Source organism: Rattus rattus, chromosome 6 (genome assembly GCF_011064425.1).
Source record: "Rattus rattus isolate New Zealand chromosome 6, Rrattus_CSIRO_v1, whole genome shotgun sequence".
In the NCBI taxonomy this organism is placed as follows: Eukaryota; Metazoa; Chordata; class Mammalia; order Rodentia; family Muridae; genus Rattus; species Rattus rattus.
Genome location: NC_046159.1, coordinates 101,559,717 through 101,582,547, shown reverse-complemented (window position 1 = coordinate 101,582,547; position 22,831 = coordinate 101,559,717). Strand labels below are relative to the sequence as shown.

General features: G+C 48.7%; 1 protein-coding gene across 2 annotated transcripts in view; it reads right to left on the bottom strand.

The window, feature by feature from the left end:
• Kiaa1549 (KIAA1549 ortholog) overlaps window positions 1-20,317 on the bottom strand; it is a 121,544-nt gene extending 101,227 nt beyond the window's left edge. For both annotated transcript variants that reach the window (XM_032906739.1, XM_032906740.1), the window contains exon 1: window positions 20,237-20,317. The gene's annotated coding sequence lies outside the window, so the exon portion shown is untranslated. The remainder of the gene's footprint in view (window positions 1-20,236) is intronic.
• Window positions 20,318-22,831: the final 2,514 nt, after the last annotated feature.

The window sequence follows — 22,831 nt, the reverse complement described above, 5'->3', positions numbered from 1 at the left end:
CACACTCACACACATGCACTCATATACATGCACTCACACATACACACAAACACACACACATATGCACACACTCACACACACATACACTCGCACACATGCACTCACACATACACGCAAACACACACACATGCACACACACACAATCTATAGTTAAGTACACAAATATGAAAGGAAACGGTACGAGAAAATGAAGAACGCCATCTGTAATGCACAGGAATTGTACTAAACTCAAAAGGGAAAGTCAGAGGCTCCACATTCCTAGGAAAAGACTCACAGGCATTCAATTAGGAATTTTTCAGAAATAAAAATTTAAGAGTCTTCCCACTATCTTCCTCCCACACAGTAAACAAACAAGCTGAACGGGCATCTATCCCCATCTCACTTCCAAGACCATTCTTCCGCATGCCGACGTCGGGACTATCAGCTGGATGTGGTGGGCACACCTTTAACCTCAGCACGTGGGAGGTGGAGGCAGGAGATTCGGGAGTTCAGGGTCAGCCAGGAAGGAGCACGTAAGACCCATCCCAGAAAAATGAACCAACTGCAGCATGAGTCAGGATGCATCCACAGTGTGTGGTGGGCTCTGAATGGCAATGAATTCCTTTCACAGAGATACAGAAAGCAAATGACACCCACACTATCAATGGCACCCTAACATCAAGGAGGTACAAACTAGCAGTCAACAGGATTATTTCTATAACCTGCCCTTGATAGCCACAGGTTTTGTGTCTTTAGGTTCAAACAGCAGGCAAAGAAAAAAGTTTTGGGTTCTTTTTTCCCTCTTAAACTTGTAGCTGTGCTAAAACTATACAAAGTTTACTCTTGGGATTGGCCCCTAAAGAGTTCTGGGTAATCATATGTGCAGAGCACTGCCTTTGCCTTACGTACAAGTAACAGAGACAGGATATAAAGTACAGAGGGCACAAGGGATTCTGCTAATTATGTGAGCATCCTGAGACACTGGTGTTCATGGGATGCAGAAAGCCAGCAGCTCCCTCCCCTCCATGGATACCAAGGGACAACATTGTATCACGGCGTTAGTGAGCAGCTAATCTAGTTAGAAAGTGTCCTAGCTAAGCTTCTATTGCAATGCTGTCCCACTAACCAAAGCAACTTGAGGAGGAAAGGTTTATTTACCTTATAAGTTAAAACCCATCCCTGAGGGACACCAAGGGAAGAACTGAAGCAGAGAAGACAGAGGAACCACCTATGCTAGCTTTCACGGCTTGCTCAGCCTCCTCTTTTATATAATCCAAGACTGCTTGCCCAGAGATGGCACTGCCCACAGTGGGTGGGGCCTCCCACATCAATCATTAATCTAGAAGATGTGTCCACAGACATGCCCACGAGCCAATCTGGTGGAGGCAACTCCTCAAGTGAGGCCTGAAATGGACAGCAGAAACTAACCAGCAAATCTGGGCTAGACAGGGAGCTCAAGCCAGCCCAAGCTGTGAGAGACCATCTCCAAAACCAAATGCAAAACCAGTCAGCTACTCATGAGGAACAAAGACTGGGTGAATGAAGCAGGAGGTCGCGCTGTATCTGTAAGAACAAGGGAGCTGGAGCATGGGGCAGGAGCTGTGCCCTCTGGGGTGCTGTGCAGGGGTGAGACATCAGAGACAAAGCAAGGGGTCACAGGGTGGTGACATGTGCCTGGATAGCAGGGAAATGGTCCTTGTCCTAGGACTTGCCCTGTTCAACTCTGTGGGGAACTGGCGGTCCAACTGCTCTCTACAGAAGTCAGGGAGACTGTCCAGCTCCTGTCCTCTGGCCACATGGCTTTGCTCACCCTTGATGTACACACACACACACACACACACACACACACACACACACACATACACACACATATGCACACACATATGCACACATACACACACATACACACACACATACACACACACACACACACACACACACACATCCTTCCCTCCTCTGCGGCATGCTGGATGACTCGTTCATCTCTTTGTTCAAATACCAAACTCAGCTCTTACTTTTACCAAAGATAGTATTTTTACTCCCAGGACATGGGGGTGAGTCCAACACCACCCCTGACCTCACTGTTCAGTCTGAGAACGGAATTAAATCACTATAATCTAGTGATTTATAGTATATATAATATATAATAATATATAATATAAATACACAATAAAATAATACACTAATATAATCTACAATAGCCAAAAGGTTAAAAAAAAGTCCATCCAGAAATGATGGATAAATAAACTATGCCTCACCTGGGTTTTCTATTGCCCTGAATACAAACACTGAATGTGTATTTAACTTGAAATGTGTACTGAATATTTGGGAAAGGCAAAAAGAACAAAGTATGGAACGTGCATCTGATGGAATACTATGCAGCCTTAAACAGGGAACTATGACACATCAAGAATGAACTCAAGGACTGAAGAAACCTATCACATGACTCCATGTATCTAGAAGAACACAGGAGTCACACTCATAGAAACAAAGAATTACAGCTCCAAGGGACAGGAGGTGTAAGGATGGGGGTTGTTTTTTGATGGATAGAAAGTTCAGCTTCGCAAGATGAAAAGGATTTGCATAGGTATTCAACACTGCAGTGCCCTGTACTTAAAAATGGTTATAATGGCAACTTTTATGCTATGTGCATTTTAATCACAGATTTGGAAATCAAATAATCACTGTAATTCAGGTTGGGAACAGTAGAATAGAAACACTAAATAAAGCTGTGGCAAAAGGAGGGTCAAGCAAGAGGCACTCAGACACACACACACACACACACACACACACACACACACACACAAACCCTACCCCTTGCCCTATTCCTCAGGCTCTGGTCCTGTTGCCCAAAACCATGTCCCAGAGAACAGTGAGCTGTCCTGCTCTGGTGCCAGAGCAGCAAAGATTCCCAAGGCCATCACCTTGACTCCTGGACTTTCATCTTCTTGGGTAGCCAAAGGTGCTGACTCTCAGTGAGTCAGCACATGCTCGTGTATAAAGAATGAGGCAGAGGATAACCAGACAGCAGGCCTTGGAGCAAACGGCCGTCTGCCCAGCTAGTCTCCTTTAAAAAGTGCTGAGCCGGGAAGCTAAGATCCCAACACTGGGCATGCTCTCCAACACACCATGCAAAGCTTCCTGGTGAACACTGACTCGGGATTTTTTTTCTTCTCCAATCTTCCCTTTGTAATCCGACTCTTTCCTTAAAATTATCCTGAAGAGAATAAAGAGAAGCTGAAAGATCCACGCACAGAGGCTCATCACAGGACTGTAGAGTTAGGCACAAGGAGGCCAGTAAGACACCGAGTGGTTGAGGAATGGCTGGGATGAAGTTCAGGGGTACAGCTCTAGCCTAGCATGTGCAAGACCCCAGGTTGGATCCCGGGATTTTAAGAACACAAAACAAGAAACGATGGATCCCCAGGGCTCACTGGCCAGCTACCCTAACTTATAGAGCTGCAGGACAATGAGAGACTGTACCTCAAAAGACAAGGTAGAGGGTTCCCAAGGGCAACAGCCAAGGTTGTCTCTGTCTCCACGTGCACATTAACACACACACACACACACACACACACACACGCACGAACTCATAAAAAGCAACTAGGAAAACTTGTATCAAACTATGAAACACAAATAAAGATGGCTACTATTTCTAAAAACAGTTCACAGTCAAAGCCTCTGAAAGTGAGTATCATTTACAGAGAGTAATAAGCTTTTGTATTTCAATGAGGAACTCAGCTTGCAGAGACCTTCATGTCTACAGCCAGCCAATCACAGGGGATTATGTCAGGATGAAAGTGGAGCAAGGATGTAGTTCTGGAGCTTCCACATGCAGGAAGCTCCTGAAACCAAGAGAGTGATAAAGATTTGAAGGAAGAGAGGGCATAGAGAGGTCTGAGCTTGGATGTGGGTGGAAGAAACTAGTAGGAGGCACTGATAAAATGAAGGGTGCCCAGCTTCTCAAGAGCCGTTCTCAACAAGAGAGAAGTAACACACCAAACTCACCATGTCCTGAGTTGTCCTAGCTTATTATTCCATTGTGTACACAATCATGTATGCAGTCGGTGGTCCATTCATGGGGTCATCGTGCACACAATCATGTATGCAGTCGGTGGTCCATTCATGGGGTCATCGTGCACACAATCATGTATGCAGTCAGTGGTCCATTCATGGGGTCATCGTGTACACAATCATGTATGTGCAGTATGCAGTCAGTGGTCCATTCATGGGGTCATCGTGTACACAATCATGTATGCAGTCAGTGGTCCATTCATGGAGTCATCGTGCACACAATCATGTATGCAGTCAGTGGTCCATTCATGGGGTCATCGTGTACACAATCATGTATACAGTCAGTGGTCCATTCATGGGACAATTCCTTCATTCATCCATTCAATAATTCATCAGGTGTTTACTAAGGATGGTCTCTGAGCCCAGCTACAGCACACACTGGTAAGGAGACTGTAGCAAGGCAAGATCTCCTACTCTGGAGGTCACGAATTTAGTTGAGTTGTATGTGCAGAGAGGGCATCTAAGCCATTCTGCTTCTGCATGCCTTGTGGGGCATCTTAGAGGCCTGAGATTTCTGAGGGAGAAACAGGGAGGGGAAGGGCCTTGGGAGGAAGAAACAGCGCATATAAAGTACGCAGGCATCAAATGGCTCAATAGAGTTCTCCCCACAAAGAAACAGAGTCCACAGTAGTGTGGTAGAAAGGGAGGATAGACTCGAGGCAAGGAAGCTGGAGGAGGCTGATCTACCCATCTAGAATATCAAGGAAAAGGAAGATAAAATCAGTCAGAGACACTGGCACCTGTGACATCAGTCCATCCTAAACGAATGAACTTAACGTACACACTGACGTGGAACACAGCCAAGAGACCCCACAATGAGAACGCCCTCACAAAGCTCACCAACCCTCAAGGCACTGAGTGCAGCTGGCTCCCCGTGGTCACTGGCAGATCTGTCCTGATCTGTCCTAGCCCTTCTCTCTCCTTGGTCTACCCTTCCCTGCTCAGCCTCCCTTCCTCAGCACCCACATATTATCCTGTCTGTGTAGGCACCCACACCCTCGCACATCTGCACATGCTCCCGGCTGAGGGTTGGGCAGCACTCCCAAGTCCCAGCTCCCTCTGCAGAATCCGAATCTCAAACAGAATAATACGCATCTGACACACATCCTGTTAGCTCTGCGCTGACAGTCCAGGCTCTGCCTCCTACGGCCTGCATCCTTACACTGTGGGCCCTGGAGCATCCTGTCAGAGGCACAGAAGTAGAAACCGATACATATATGAATATTTATGCAGCTTGCCAGCTGTCAGGTTCTATGATTCGGGAACTACTTAACCATCTCTCCCGTCCTTCCCATGACAACAGTCATGCCTGGGCTTGCAGTCAGAGAGGTGCCTCTCATCCTCTGGTTCAGTGTCACGGTGCTCCAACCCCACGTCAGTGAGTGTTCCTCTCCCGGGACCAGAGAGGCCTAATCATCCTCACAGCAGAGCCTAGCAACCCAGGATGACCCAACCAGACTGTGACACCCAGACACTCCCTCAGAGAGAGATGAACACAGGACACTGCTGAGAACTGTAACAGCCCTGCTCTGTTCTGCTCTGTGCCCGACAATTCTCACACATCATTTTATACAGTATCTGGGTTTTTTCAATGCATTTATTATTAGTTGTGCGTGTTTGGGGCGGTGCCACTCATACACCATGGCGGGGTTAGAGGACAACTTGCAGGAGTTGGTTCTCGCTTCCCACCACACAGGTCCCAGGGAATCTAGCTCAGGTCCTCAGGCATGGCAGCAAGTGTCTTCAGCAGCTCACCAAGCCATCTTGCCGGGTCCTGTTTTCTCCTTAAGATCAGTTACTTGGGTGTTCTAACATGGTTTTAAGCATCTCCTGGTGTCTCAGCTAAGAAAGCCACCCCTAAGAACCTGCTTCTGAGAACACAGCCCAAATGACACTCTTGGTTACTCAGTAACGCTGTCCTGTCTGACCTGGACTTCTGCCCCTGACTCCACCGGTCCATTCTATTTCTCAGGTATAGGCAATCAATCCCTTGCTCGCTTCCCCGAGCTGTAAAGGGCTCATCAGCCCGGGGGCTGGATATCTTCAGGGATGCTGCTCTCTACCTCATACATAGATTTTTTTTTTTAACCACGTAACCTTACTAGTATTTTTAAAATTAGCAGCACACTGATTCATCCCCTCGCGGCAATTAGCCAAACACTCAAACTTGTTTTTAAACCGTCTCAAATCTGGGCTGGAGAGATGGCTCAGCGGTTAAGAGCACCTGACTGCTCTTCCAGAGGTCATGAGTTCAATTCCCAGCAACCACATGGTGGCTCACAACCATCTGTAATGGGATCCGATGCCTCTTCTGGTGTGCCTGAAGACAGCGACAGTGTACTCACATAGATAAAATAAATAAAATCTTTAAAAAAAAAAAAAAAAAAAAAAAAAAAAACCGTCTCAAATCATATCCATAGACAAACAGGAACACGAAGTTCAACGCTTAAAGAGAACAGCGCCCATTTAAAGGTCAAAAGACTGGTGCACACCTCTAATCTAGTGCAGTCGGGAAGCAGAAGCATGTAGATCTCTGTTTGTGAGTTCGAAGCCAGTCTGGTCTACAGAGTGAGTTCTAATACAGCCAGGGATATTCAGAGAAACCCTGCCTCAAAAACACCAAAAATAAAATAAAAGTAAAGGTCAAGAGATAGTCCCAGGGTCCATGCAGGAGACTCGTGGAGAGCCTCTTTTCAAGTCTAGTGCAGAAGTGCTGCATGCAGAGGGAGATCTGTCGGTGTAGAAGCTGTCCGAGCAGCTGCACAGAGGAAAGATCATCAGGTTTGTGTCCTAGGCTGAACCCCAGTGGGAACACACAGCCATGAGGCAGCTGGTGTCCCTCAGGTCAGGAACTTCTGCCTACCGTGCCTTAGTTCTCCAGGCCTGTGCACACTCCACTCCCCACTCCACCCTACTTCATTCATTCATTCATTCATTCATTTACTCACTCACTCACTTCACTCTATCCTACTTTTAAGAACCAAGATACTCCATGTTGATGTCTTCTTCTGTACTCCACGAAGACTGCAACTGTGAACCACTTTTCCCACAGAACCCACACTGTACCAGCCCCATCCCACTTACGTGATGACTATCTCACCAAAAGACAAGGGGGCTGCTGGACATCAGAGCTCAACAGCAGCCTTCTCCTGCCCAGTCGCTCCCTTCCCCACCCCAGGGAAGGGAATATTCTGTGTGCACCGCCCTCTACCTGTGCACAATGGCCCGCAAGCACCCCTCAACCTCATACACACAATAACAACGATGACTTTCTAAAACACAGCAGTCCCGAGACCACTGTTCCTGGGAGTCATTTAGAAAGTTAGTGTTCATCACCAGATCCTGGCACGAATGCAAGGCAATAATAGACTGGCTTTTGGGTTTTGTGTTTGTTTGTTTGTTTGTTTGTTTTCCCCTTAGAACTAAAGAAAGCTCAAAGGGTGGAGAAATCACAGAAGAATGGCTCACTGTGCTGGTTGTTTTGGGTTTTGTTTTCGATCTTTTAAAAAAAAAAAAAAGTTTATGTGTATAGGTATTTTTGCCTTCGTGTGTATCTGTGCACCACATGCATGCCTGAGACCACAGAGGCCAGAAGAGGACACCAGATCTTTGGGACTGACATCACAGGCAGTTATGAGTCCTCATGTGGGTGCTGAGAACCAAACCCAGGACCTCTGTAAGAGCCAATGCTCCTAACCACCGAGCCATCTCTCCAGCCCCTCCTGTTTGTTTTGAACAAGACACTTGTCTGAAAGTACTGACTCCCTCCCACCGAAACTGGAAAGTTGGTGAGAAATTGATTTTTAAGCCAGAAGCACACACTAATTTATGATCAAAGGAGAAAGAGAACCACACACTTGGCCGTCAGAAAGAAACCACAGAGAACACATCATCTACATCGCAATGTTATCAAAACCACAAGGGTGTGATCCAAGCCTCAGTAAAGGAGAAAACGCGGGGAGCAAATGTCACTCAACATTATGGGAGATTATCCTCCAGATTGGGAATGACAAAAAAACGCACTCTGTGAGGGGAACTTCCATTTTTTGAAATTGTTACTGTTAAATGTTCAACTGCTAAAAACATTAACAAAATAACTCTCTGTGTGATTCTGTAACTTTGGAAAGCCTGGTTTGGTATAAGCCTTCCCCACAGAGGTTTGGTATAAGCCTTCTATGACCAGGGCTGTACGGGTCAAGGCTTGTTCCATGCCACCAGCCTGGTGCTCTCCCGGAGTCACAAATGGCTTTGACTACGTAATTACAGAGTGTATTCCACCAAGCAAGGCAAGCCTGAGAACAAACACCTTCTCAGAAGACACCCCAGCGCCATTTACTAATGTGGCCCAGACAGCAGGAGCCTAGCTGGGGTACGCACACTCATCCTAGTGTGGAGAGGACATTAGCTGTGTGGCCTTGAATAAGCTGGGAACCCCTCTGAGGTTTGTCTTCGTTTGAGCAATAGGAGTGGCAGGAACGCCTATCTCACCGAGCCGTTCTACAGAAACAAGAGCTACAACTGCCTCCCACCATGCTTGGCCAGGCTATTACTGCTCTTCCCAGCACAGCTCCGGGGCGTGTGTGTGTGTGTGTGTGTGTGTGTGTGTGTGTGTGTGTGTGTGTGTGTGTGTGTGTGTGTGTAGGCAGGTGTGTGATCATACCTTCTGAGAGGGCGATGCTGGGCACGCATTCTCTATTATTCGTCTTACTCATTTTGAGTCAGAATCTCTCAGTTAACTCGGAACTAGGCTGGCAGCCAGCAAGCCCCGGAAATCCTCCTGTCTCCACCCACCACAGCTCTGGGGTTAATGGTATAAAAAGCTTTTCCACATGAGTGCTGGGTCCCTGAGCTCAGATCCCCAATGGTCACCCATACCCACTCACCCACTAAACCCTCTCTAGTCCCTCAGCCCTGGGATTTCTACAGAAAACCAGAGAAAGAGCATCCAGGGGGAGCTTGGTCAAAGGCAATTAGCCATCAAAGAAACGCCACAGTTATGAAGACGTGTCCTACCTGTGGGCTTGTCAAGGATGATAGGTGGGTACTGGGCTGTATTCAGAGGGACTAAAGGAAAAAAGGAAGGCACTGGCACTGCTAAGGCATTGCTAGAGATGATATGGCTCGCTTCAACTTTTCTAGAGAGCAATTTGGCAGAATGCATCAAAATTTAATGTGTGCACACTGCCTAGGCCAGTGCGTCTATTTCTGGGAATCTATCCTACAGAAGTTATTAGGGAAGTGTGTGAAGATGTGTGTACGACTGAAACACTCGAGAGTTACAACCCGGCAACAAGCCACTGGTTAAATGAGGCAGAGAACATTCCCCGCCCTGGATAAATTGGCTTGTGGCACAAACGCAAAGATCCCACAATGGAGCACGAAGTGGGGAAAGCGCAAACTGCCAAACAATGTGTCGGATACGACACCACTGCCTTGCCTGTGTGTTCTTATGCGTCTGTATGTGTGAAAAACTAAAAAGAGACGCACCAAAATGCCACGGGAATTATCCGGAGTGGCGGGATTTGAGGCAATTTTTGCTTGTTAATTTATAACTTTTTCTAACCATCCGAATGCGCTCAATGAACACGCAGCACGATCTACATCGTAAGTCCCATCGAGTCACCATTTGATAACAGCCTTCTGATGATCCTCTACGCCCAGGACTCACTTCCTCACATCTAATCCTTGATCCTCCTACCTCCACACCGCACACCAGGTCTCTTCTGAGACCTAATCCTGAACAAGTCCCTGCCTTAAGGCCCATGCACTGCCATGTCCTCTGCTGGGAACACTGTCCCCTGAAAGACCTCTGGGCACTCTCTTGCCTGCTTCAGATTTTAGTTCAAACATCAATGTTATGGGCTGGACAGCAACAGCAACAACAACAACAACGACTTCTTAACCCAGAGAATCTCAGAGTATGACGTCATGTAGAAACAGGTCACCACAGATATAATTAATTAATATGAGGTCAGGCATAAGTAGGTGAGCCTCTGATCTGTCATGACTGTCCTTACAAAAAGGTAAAATTTCAAATGGCATACAGGGAAGATGGAGCGATGCTGCCCCAAGCGAGGAACTGCCACCGCCATGAGCGTGGCCTGGAACAGATCCAGTCTTAGCACCAGCAAAGAGATTGTAGCAACACCATGAGCCCCAGCAGAAGAGCTTTACTTCTGCCGGATATGGCCCTCCATCAGTGGTCCCCTGGATACCACAGCACACTAAAACAGGCACCCTGCAATGGGTGTCTCCAACATCCCAGACTGAATCTGCAAGTCCCTCTACTTCTTTGCTCTGCCTACTAATGTTACTACTAACTACACTTAGTGACATGTGGTACACCCCGAGGGCCCAGCACACAGGGCAATCTGCTACATAAACAAGCAAAGGATACAGAACCAAAACACTGAGCAAAGCAAGCCCGTCCTGCTGCAGACTACGGTCTAGTGAAAAGGACTGAGAATAAACAGGCCGAAATATAGGTGGTGACCAAAGTAGGCAGGAGCTTAGGAGTGATGAAAGCATTCTTGCTGGAGAATGCCTCTTTTGACGGTGCGGGAGCTGAGGAGGGACCTGTAGGAAGGGAAGTAACTGTAGATAAAATCTGAGGTAAGAATGTTCTAGACAGAAGGAACAGCAAGTCCTAATTATTGCAACCAACGCATACTGTTTTTATAATCAGGCAGGGAAACCAATAAAACTATTGTATCCCTCAAAACACATAAAAACATTTAAAAGCCCAACTCCAAGGGTTGCAGAGAACAGTGGAGTTTTACAAATTCTTTAAGACTATTTGAAAGCAGAAGGATCACTTGGATCCAAGGGTATAACAAAACTGTCACACACACACACACACACACACACACACACACACGGGGGGGGAGAGGGAGAGGGGAGAGAGAGAGAGAGAGAGAGAGAGAGAGAGAGAGAGAGAGAGAGAGAGAGAGAGCGAGTGAGCGAGCGTGGGAGCGTGAGCTAGCTGCCCTGCCCAGCCCAGGTTCCAGCCAGCACTTGCTCAAGAAAAAAAAAAAAAAAACCTCAACAACTTCAGGGTGAGCAGGGGGGCGGAAGGGAGGTTTAAATGCAGCAGGGCCGAGCAATTCAGCAGTCTGGAGATGTTTGCTGTTAACCACAGAGTCAGAGAAACTTTGTTACCACTGTCTTGGCCACCAGCTGCTGATGAGTCCTACACCCCATGCCAAATCACATGCCTGGAACTGGGGTTCTTCCCACTTACCTAGACCACAAAGCCTCAGTCTCATGCTCACTCTTACTTTTGAAACAATTAGCCCACTCCACCACTATTGTTACTTTTTAAACAACCATCTTCCTAAGCACTTCCCTTTAGGAAACTGAAACTCTGTAACTTTACGCAAGTCTCTATGCTCTGGGCGCTGGGTGCTACTTCTTTGAAACAGACTCTAAAATACCCACTCTACCCAGTACCTCACCTAAGGGGAAGTACATAGCATTGACCTTCTACCCTTGGGTGATGTCACTCACAATTCCTTGAGATCTACCCATGTTGCAGAGTGCCACAACTTCCTCCTTCCTGGGGGGCTGAAGACACACACACACACACACACACACACACACACACACACACACACACCCTTTTGTTCCTTAATCTCAAAGGGTTTCTGTAATCCTTGGTGGCTAACGCACTTGGCTCTTTCCACGCAGCTTAGGAAATCGGGACTACTTATACTGGTCCCCCTCAGAGAGAAACTCAGAAGAGGAGCAGACCTCTGATCCATCTAGACATCAGCTCAGTCTTCTACCCTCCATTTCCCTAGGTCTTCTACCCTCCATTTCCCTAGAAATCTGGGTTGGCTTTTACAATTTGAAGACATCCCACTAATTAGGGACCAGCAGAAATCTCTGAAATGTTCCCGAGCTCATCAAGAAACTGCTGAGGCCAGAGCTTCCAAACCGTAGGCAACACATAAATTACCTAGAGATACTGCAAGGTAGCTCATTCAGTAGGTTGGGAGCGTGGGACACTCTCTATTGTAGCCCAGACTGTCCTCTAGCTCCATATGTAACCCAAGGCTGACCTCCTCCTGAGGGCTGAGATTTCAGGCATTGAGGGTTACCTGTCCTGCTGAGCCTGAGTTTCTGACAGACTCCTAGCTGACGCTAATGCTGATGTTGCTTGTTTGGGGGACCACACTGGAGCGGTGAACCCTGGGTTCCTGGGCTTTGCCCAAGTTCTGCAGAGCTGACTCCAAAAGATCATTTGTTCTATGTTTTTAGTCCTCCGCCCTTTGAAAGCTCCCCAGCATTTTAAAACAGACCTTCAGACTGTCTGGCTCCAAAGGTAATCCCCACACCTGAAACGCTAAGTGATGAAGGGCTCTCTCCACAGGCCCAAACAAGAGAAGCAAAAGCAAGGTTTCAGCAAGCCTTTCCAAATGATGGTACAGGGCTGTGAATAGCCTACCACAGGAAAAGCCACCTCCCCACTACACCTGACCAACTCAGGGCCAGCACCACCTGCTCATCCCCCACCAAGCCACTGGTGTGTCCACCTGAACTACTACCAAGACTGTCCTTCCAGCTCCCTGCCTGACCTTCCCTTCATTCCTCTCTCCTCCTGTGGCATCTTCTCAGTCCCCAGTCCCACCTCTGCTTACTCCTCTCTCAACACCTCCCTCCTTCCCTCTGTGAATAGTCACTCTCTCAAGGCATGTCTGCCTCCAGAGCTTGCTGCCTGGACCCCTTCTGTTTTCTTCCTCTCTAGAATGAATCTCCTCATGCTTTGCCCTGGCTCCCACCCCTCCCGAACATGAGCAAATACACTTCTGCATTCTCTGCCCCCCTTCCTACATCTGTCTCCTCCAATCCCAAGACTGTTGCCTCCCTCTCTATCTCACCTCTTGAACCTCTTACCGATTTACTTCATCTCTTGAGCATACACAGCAAGCTCCCAAAATGGTAGACATCCACCCTCTGAAGGCCTGGACCCTCTCCAACACTGGCTTCCCCTGGATTGAGAAACGGCCTCCTCTGTGATGCTGCGGGATCTTGTGGGGAGGGCAGAATGTACGGTCCACATTCATCCTTCTACCTCTTTTATTGGCCATACTGGGCCACTGCATCGACAATACTCAGAAATACCCATCACCCATCATATCTACACCAACACAGTTAACAGCAGCCAGGCTGTGAGCACTGCCCAGTGGTGCCATTCTAGTAAGTTTAAGGGCAAAGGATCTGAACAGAAACGCCTCAAGACATAGGAAACGATCAAGAGGTCTATAAAAGGTGCTCAGTATCAGTAATCATCTCGGGATAAAGCAAGATACATCACTTCACACCTATTAAATGACTGTCAAGAGGACCACAGTGGAGTCCTAGGGGCAGTCATTGTACTGAGTGCTGCCTTTAGTCTCTGACCACAGAAAGCAGAGGGAACAGGAACTGAGAGAAAAGTCCTGAGGGAGGACAGAGGCCCCGGGCACTGGTGGAAAGGATGCAGGGCTGACACCACCAAGCCCCAGGAGGCTGGGGTAGGAAGCATTTCCTGTGCACACGGGGCCTTTCAAACTAGAACTGTGGGGTGCACACGCACCTAGGAACCTGGCAGATTCGGATTTCAATTCAGAACATCTAGGGTGGGGTTCTGTAAACTCGACCTGCCAGGAGTTGCTGCTGCTGCAGCGATGTGACCGACAGTAGGGGCAGAGCACTAATCTTCAGGCAGATGCCTGAAGCTGCAGGCCGCAGTGCTCAGGACCTACAACACCATCAGCAGAGACGGGAGAAACAGGAGCATGCTAGGCAGCTGCTGTACCCTGAGCTGCACCCCAGCCTCCCACAGCACCTGCCTTTGTTTTTCATGCCCCCCAATTCTTTTTTTTTTTTTTCTTTTCTTTTTTTTTTTCGGAGCTGGGGACCGAACCCAGGGCCTTGTGCTCGCTAGGCAAGCGCTCTACCGCTGAGCTAAATCCCCAACCCTCCCCCAATTCTTGGTAGCATTATTATTCATTCCGTTGTGTTTTGTTTTTTGGCTTTTTTTTTTTTTTTTGGAACATGTGCACATGTATGGGCACACATGTGAGATCAAAGGACAACTTTGTAGACTCAGTTCTCTCCTTCCACTGTGTGGGTCCCAGGGACCAAACTCAGGCCGCCTGACAGCAAGCACCTTCTTGCTGAGCTGTGACACTCCACACCTGCCTTTTTTCAGTTTTACTGAAGATGGGGTCCCACTATTTACCAGGTTAGCGTCACTCACATTTTCTATTCTCTCAGCCTCCTGACAAAATTGTGACTGCATGTGTGCACCAGCGGACACGTAGCCGACAGGTTTTTAAAACAAGATTTGGGGGTAGGGTACTTGGCTAGAGTGTACGAAGCCATAGGTTTAATCCCAGAACCATAGGCATGGCGATCTGTAGTCCCAGCATTTAGGAGGCAGAGGAGAGAGGTCAGAAGTCCAAGGGCATCCTCAACTACATTATCAAGTAAGCAGTCAGCTGAGACACGTGAGGCCCTGTGTCCGACGAAACAAAAACAAAGACAAAAAGAAAAATAACAATAACAAAAAAAACACTTTTTTTTTAATTGTTAATAATATAAGAAGAGGAATCTGTCTTCAGTGGTTCATTAGTCTGGCATATATAATGGACAAAGAGAAAACACACACACATGCACACACGCACACAGGCACACGCACACGCACACGCACATGCACATGCACATGCACACGCACACGCACATGCACAGGAAAGCACACGGGGTGGGGAGAGGTCAGTTGCACCTATGCATTTCCAAGGCATCTAAGACAGCTGAAAGGAAAGTTTAACTCTGTGCCACTGATGTGGACAAGGTCTACATGTGTCTGTGGTCCCACAGGAAGTTATGGGCAGAAGGACATACACCCTGAGTTTCGAATCTGTCCAGAAGCACGCAGAGGGGAAATCACATCCCGGTGGGCTCCGGATGAGAAGCTGGGGTCACAACTTGCAAACAGCCCCTGCAGTTACAACTGCATGTTCCTCTCTAGGAAAGCCACCCGGTGTAATTATAACCACAGTAATTAGCTGCTGCTATCCCCCGGGTGCACAGAAACCCCTGCTCCCAAGTCCCTGGTGACTTTTAACAGCTCCCTGGTGGGGGCTCTGTTTTCAGACCTAAGGGAGGCACTTCCTGAGACGCTGTACCAGGAGTGAGAGCCAAAGCAGTGTCCTTCCACCTGTGACTCACTGAAAACCAATTTCAATGGAACAGTTTAATTCAAATGTTCTAATGGTAAAAAGTCAGCCATGGGGTGGAACGATGGTTCTGTTGTTCAAGAGTTCTTGCTACCTCTGTAGAGGACCGGAGTTCAAACCATAGTAGCTACATGGTGGCTCACAACTATCTATAACTCCAGATGCAGGGGATTCAATGCCCTTTTCTGGCCTCAAAGGCACCTGTACCCATACACATAAAATAAATAACACCTAAGATAAAAAAGACAACCACAAGACATAAAAATTATCTCCATTAATATCTGAATGATGGCTTTAAATTATTATAACGATCTCCAGATACCATCAAGAGATTAGAACTTAGGGGAAGACGAGCTCCAGAAACCTAAATCCTTTTGTTGTTGTTTTGGGTTCTATTCCTGTTTGTTTGTGCAAAGACTCTCTCTGTAGACCAGGCTGGCTTCAAACTCAGATCCTCCAGCCCCTGCTCCCAAGAGCTGAGATGAAAGGCTTGCCATCCACACCCTGCTTCAGAAGTTTAAACCCTTAACAAGCATTCCCCAACTCCAAATAACAGAGTGCAGCAGGTCTGGGGATCACAATCTGCACACATGCTAAGGCCTTTATTCTAAACCAGTTGTAGCAAATACTCACCTTGAAATGACGGTTAAAAACCGAACAAGACACAGTATAAACTCATGAAAAAAAATTACACAAAGAGAAAGCAGATTCTGCTCATCACAGTAACTGTACACTTCTGTGTCCCAAAATTATGTAAAGAGTGGGGACAGGGAAATGACTCAGCGGGTAAGGACACTTGTCATGGAAGCCAGGCAACCTGAGTCTCATCCCAGAGCCCACAAGCAGAAGAGGCAACTATAGGAAGTTGTCCTCCGCCCTCCACACGCTCACCACGGCACATGTGGATACACACAGACACACCTTTTTATTCAATTATGTAAAAGGTAAGAGGCTGGGGTGTGGCCTAGCCGGGAGAGTGCTTGTCCAGCACGCACAGAGCCCTACGTGTAATCGCCAGCACGTGAAAAGGGGACACAGAGATGCCTGCTTGCAACCCCAGCACATGGAGGGTGGAGGCAGGAGGATCAGATGATCAGGCCATCCTCAGCTACAGAGTGAGTTCGAGCCCAGCCTGAGTTACATTAGACCTCAAAAATTAATTAGCCGACTAATTAAATATAAAAGAAAAACACTGGAAGGAGGAAAATATAATAGAAGAAACAATGACAAAATTCAAAGAATACAAATACAAAACAAGCAAAAATTCAACACTAAAATGCAAAATGGGAAAACCAAAACAATGTATTACAAATTTAGCAGACAAAAGTGTTTAAAAATAATCAAGGGATCCACCTTTAATCCCAGCACTGATTAGGAAAAGGCAGAATCTCCGTGAGTTCAAGGCCTGCCTGATCTACATAGCAGGACTCCAGAATATAGAGGACTACATAGAGAGATGCTGTGTCAGATAGATAGATAGATAGATAGATAGATAGATAGATAGATAGATAGATAGATAGATAGATAGATAGGCGGGGGCGGGCAGACAGACGGACGGACAGACGGATGATATATACATACATACAATCAATCAATCAATCAATCTATGGATGTGAAGGACATCAGCTACATACACTTTGTGGCTTTTTTCCAACATTACAGCTTTCAGAATACTGATTCATTCAACAACCACATCCTGAACATCTGCGGAACACCCCACACTCCACGCAAACACACAGGGTGCCCGCCTGGCACACCTCACAGTTAATCCCATTATTATTCCCACTCTACAAAACACATGCTTAAAAACAAAGACCTATAGAGAGAGGCAAAGACTGGTCTATAAAGCTGTTCACCATAATGTTTACAGCTGTGTGGCTGGGCGGCGGTGACGGCGGTGACGGCGGTGACGGCGGTGACGGTGGTGGAGGTGGCAGTGGCAGTAGCAGCCCATGCCTTTAATGCCAGCACATGGGAAGCCAAGGCAAGAGGACTGTCATAGATTTAAAAGTAGCCTGGTCTACATAGTAAGGCCTGGGTTATGTAACAAAATTCTACCACAGAAACAAAAAAACCTAACCCACTTATAGTGTTATGTATGGGCTGTGGAACTGTGGGTGAGCCATCTTTCTTTAATTTCTAGATTCTGCCAACGCTGTCAATTTCATGATAACCCTAATTCTTAAGTAGAGGACTGGGAGTGGGCCACCATTCCCTCCTTCTCTATTGTAGGTGGCTGGCTACCTAAAAGTTCTATGTTCAAAAGAAATCTCCAAGCACGTCAGGTTTGTTTCCACAAAAGTGAATAGCCAACACCAAACTTAGAAATGTTTTCTTAAAAAAAAAAAAAAAAAAAAATCACCAGGTGGTGGTGAGACTTTAGTCCCAGAAACCCTGTTCGGAAAAACAAAATCACATATTTAAAACGCTAAAGGAAATAGAAACAGACAACAAATCAATACAGCAGAGCTCGCTCTCGCACGCTCGCTCTCGTTCTCTCTCTCTCTCTCTCTCTCTCTCTCTCTCTCTCTCTCTCTCTCTCTCTCTCTCTCTCTCTCTGAAAACTGTAATGAGAGGATCACCTGAAAATCAAGTCCACCTCTGCTGAAGCCGGGGAATTTGTTAGCCAGACAGGGGACGGCTGCCTCCCAGAGGAATTGTAAACAAGACCAAGGCACCATCCCCTCACCCCCTCCACCTCAGGACATCCCTCAGCAAAGTCTCCCTGACACACAGTTGTGTGAAAGTGCATTACTAAGACCAGGAGGCCCTGGTGCCACTGAGGGGAAACCTGGGCCAGACTATATCACCTTGACCCAGGATCAACAGCTGCTGGCCAGGGTCAGGCATCCCACAAGCAGCCTGGCACCTCACCAAGACACCATTCATCAAGCTGCCCTCCCAGAACCTGCAAGCAGATCACCAACTTCAGGTCACCCCGAAGACCCTCCACCTAGCAGTTCACCCATAGCGGACACACATCCTCGTGCACACACACTGCTTCTCACCCTGCGTTTCCTGCCCAGAGGCAGCTATGCAAACCAGAGAAGCAAGTTAGTGAAAGGAGGCCGCCTCCGGCTCCGAGAGGGCAGCTCTAGAATGGATAACTTTACATCTCCTAGTTGGATTCTGGATTAGGAGTAGCAGAGAACCAGAAAAGGGTTTCTGAACAAGGGGGAGGCAGTGTAGACACACCCGCTGTGCGTCTTTAAGTTTAGCCAAACAACTTTATCTCCTACAACCTCTCCAGAATACTCGGATGACAGTGTGCAAGTGGGAAAATGCTGAGGCTGGGAAGCTAAGGATGTCGTAGACTCTGGAGCCAGCGTCCCCTAAAGGTCCTCCTCAGGTAAGCAGGGATCACAAAACCTAACTCTTAATGTGGCCTGGCACACATGTAGTGGAAACAGTTAGGGAGCTAGGTCCCATGATGGTCCACGCAGCAGGAACCCAGCTTTCTCTGTTGACTAAAGTCAAGAGCTCTTGGAAGGACTAACTCCTCTGGACTGAAATGCTCAGAGGGAGACCGAGACAGAAGGTGCTAGCTCAGGTTAAGTTTCTGCACCCACAGCACACACACAGCCTAACAGGCCCGCTCTGTCAACCCTGCCTCTGCTGTGGCTCCCTGAGGCATCTGAGGCATCGTTCCACCCAGCTAGAGGAAATCTCTGGAGGCTTCCGCTATGACCCCAGCCTGTGGGTCACAGAAAGCAAAGGGGAATGGAGAGCTCTGCAATTCCTCTCACCATCCAGCCAGTGACCTTGAGCAAGACGCTTCTGCCTTAACTTCCTCCTGAGTGAGGGAATGGGTCTCATCCCGTGCTCCCTGGAGTCCCTCTGTTCTATTCCATCATCCCCTTTGTGGCGCTAGTTAGGATGCCTACGGTAGGGTCTAAGGGACACCTTCAAATGTGTTCTACTTCCCTCAAGCACTTGGCAGTCCTCTGGCCCTGCTCCCACAAGCAGAGAGGGTTCTGGGCTGCTTTCATGGCTTTTCTGTTTCTCCTGTGCAGTGTGAAGAAGCTCTCCAACCTTCCCTTTTCTACCCACAAAGCAACCAGGCATCTGTGTGCTGGGACAATCACGGGCTTGCACTGTGTCACCTCGGAAATGGTCTCCAGGCCATCCATCCAGTGCACGCTCAGGGTGGACAAATAAACATTTTAGAGAAGCAATATGAATTAAACCGTTTCCTCAGCAAACAAAACCCACCCACACGCCCCATAAATCATGTCTCTTAATCCCATGCTGATGAACAGTCACTAAATTGCATCTATTATAAAACCAACCATGACTCCTTTCATGCCCTGACACTTCAGACTCAAAATATTTTCACACTCCATTGTAATGCCTTTGTAGAGGCAATACCAATAGCTAGTTCCCTGGAAAGATCCATGGTCAGGGCGCTTTCCAAGAGATTTTTTTCTTTGAATGTTCTTTGTGTCCTGGCGCACTGGGGGACACGGCCAGCTTGCTCGCATCTGGGGGAACACTGGCTGTTCACGGCAATGCACAACTGCTCTACAGCACACACCAGATGCACCCCTTTGCCCCAACAATAAAAGTATCCCAAAACATTCGCTACGCCACATTCACACAGCCGTGCACAAACACAATTCCCGTGCCTGCATTTTGCAAAGGGGAAAAAGAAAATAGGCATCTTCGGAGCAGAAACCGCCAGACCCGCCTCGGGCAACATGGTTCACAGAAGACTAGGTTGCAGACCTTTTAGCAAGACCGGTCAGAAACCGCTCGTTCTTTCCCTTTGCATTTATTCATTTCCTCCATGCCTTTATTTGCTGGGCCCAGGAAGAATAGAAAAGCATCTCCAGCAAGAAGGGCGAGGGAGAGGTGGAGAATAAAAGAGGATGGGCGGGTGGGGGAGCCAGGGGGCTGACGAGCGCGGCAGAGAACGCGGGCCAGGGTGGCGGCCGCGTCCCGGGGGTCTCGGCGATGCTTACCTGAGGCGCACGAGGCCGGCCCGGCGAGCAGCAGCAGCCAGAGGCCGGGGAGCAGCAGCCCCGGGCGGCGGTGGCGGGAGGAAGGCCGCGGCCGCACCGCCCCGGCACCAGTGCAACCCCGGCGCGGGGCTCCCGCTCCATGGCCACGCGTCGGCTCCCCAGCACCCCGGCCTCCCGGCGTGGGGCGCGCTCAGGCCCAGGACGCCGGCGGCCGCTGCGGCGGAGACTGGGCGCCTTACACCGGCGCGCAGCGAGGCCGGCGAGGCGGGGCGGGCCGGGCCGGATCCACGGACTGGGGCCGCTGCACGCCGGCCGCGCCGCTCCGCCCCTCCCGAGTCTCGCAGCCGCTGCCGGGCAACGCACGGCCCCCGCGCGGGGAGGCGAGCACCACCTCCGGCCGGCCCGGCGCCTGCCTGCGGGCGGCCCGGCGGAGGGCGAGGCGGGACCGGGTCCCCGCCCTCCCCAGGACCCGCCTCTCAGGAGGGCTCCGGGACGGCGCCGCCCCGCACCCGCACCCCCTGGGGCGCTGGAGGAGCAGCCGCAAACCCGGTGATCCTGGGCACGTTCCTCCCCGAGCCGCCCACGCGGGGCGGGCAGCAGGTGTGTGTGCGGGGCGGCCAAGGTCCCTGGCAGAGCCCCGGCTGCTGAGCGGACAAAGCCGAAAGAAGTGAGCTCCCTTTCCCGAAGCCCGCGCGCAGGAAAAGGCTGGGGAGGAGGCGCACAGGGCTCAGCCCATCCTTTGCCTTTCCAGAGCTCTGCCACCTTGCGAAGGTGGGCCTTTGGAGAGACTGGGCCTATAGCCCTGAGCTTAGTGAGTCTCCAGAAAGGGACTGCTGAACCTGAATCAAGGTGGACAGATACAGACAAACACACTGATTCAGGCTTTTCTTATAAAAAGAAAGTAACACCAATGAATGATGAAAAAGACCCTGTTGGGGGTCATGTTCCAGGGAAATGGGTATATGGATGAGAGTTAACATTTGTCTCTGTGCTAAAAGCCAAGTGCGTAAACTCTGAAGACCAAGTGAGGTTGGAAGGTCTTGGAACATAGCACAATTTTGGACAGTTATGTTTCAGAGGTTGTGCCAGCCATGGTCTGAAAGCTGAGCGTAAGAGAAGTAGCTCGTTGACTGAGAAACTATGACAGACACCGGGAAATGTGAGCCACCAGACTGGCCAAAGGATCCGGGTGGCTCTTCAGTGAGGTAGGCAAACAGATCCAGAAAGGAGCTACCCTGTCTTGCTGGGCAAACTCATCTATGTAAGCAAAAAATTAAGAGAAAAAAATGGGCACCTGTTAAATTTCAGGGGAAATGAGAATGTAGGTTGCAAGCTTTTGTAGATGGCCCTAATTTTTGCGCTCCGTTGTGTCACCTGTCATAAGCAGCCCCATAAATTGCTCTCCTGCTCCCCCGGGCATATGTATCCAGCTTACCCAAGTGGAGATTCTGCTTGTCTGAGCATGTCTGCACCCTGAACATAATAGTCCTAGGTATGACTCCCCTCTCTCCTGGCTTTTCTCTGAATTCTTTGTATACACAACTTATTTGGTTCAGGCCACCCACCTGGAGCAGCAGCTCTTGACATTTAGTCCTATTGTGATACATTATTTTTTTATGGACTTGTTAGCCCCCCCCCCTCTCTCTCTCTCTCACACACACACACACACACACACACACACACACACACACACACACACACACAAAGTTAAATTGATGTTCTAGCATGTTATCTCCCCACACAGGCTCTCCCATAGCCCCCGGAAGATTGCATTATATATTTATTGGTGAGAATCTATGTGTCCTTTACATGTGAACTCAGCCTCCAGGAAGTTCCCAGCTGCACTAGACATCAAGGTATGGGAGAAAGGAGTCTCCCACACCATTCTGAGTCAAGTCAGACTCTGCTAGAAACAAACAAAAATGCAACCTTGGGCTAACACGAGGGACCCCTAAGGATCAACTCTCTAAGGAAAAAGGGGGTCCCTAGAGTCCCTTGGTCTCCCTGCTCTCAACACATAAACCTAAACTCTGTGGGGAATTAGAGCATTCTCCCTCAGCGCCTACCAAAATGACTCCCAGGGCTCAGCTGGCAGAGAGTGTGACTTCTGCAGACCTGGCAGGAATGAATGTTCAAGGTAAGCAGGAATGTGTATGTGTGTGCAAATACAAGTGCACATCCATGCCTCCACACCTAGTCACACGTCTATGCACATTTGTGTCTAAAAATAGGGATTAAGACAGAGCCTCAGCGCCTTCATACAAAACTATGCAATGAACAGATCCAGTGGATATCTCTTAGCACTGCGTATGACTTGTTAGTGCTGGGAGGAGGATAGAAAGGGAGATAGAAGCACTGATTTTCAGACACCTTTTCACCCAATCTCATCTTCTGTATCAGTAAGTGGGAAATGAGCTTTCCCTCACTCACAAGTGGTGAGAGTCAGCGTGGCTCCTCGGCAGGCTTCAAGCCTGGTTTGGGGAGGGAGAGAGATGGGGTCAGTTTACTCTTAGACATAGGCAAAACAGGCACTGCTGTAGGCCTCTACCAGCTGTGCCTGGGCCCCACAAGCCCAAGTGTCTGAGGAGCCAAGGC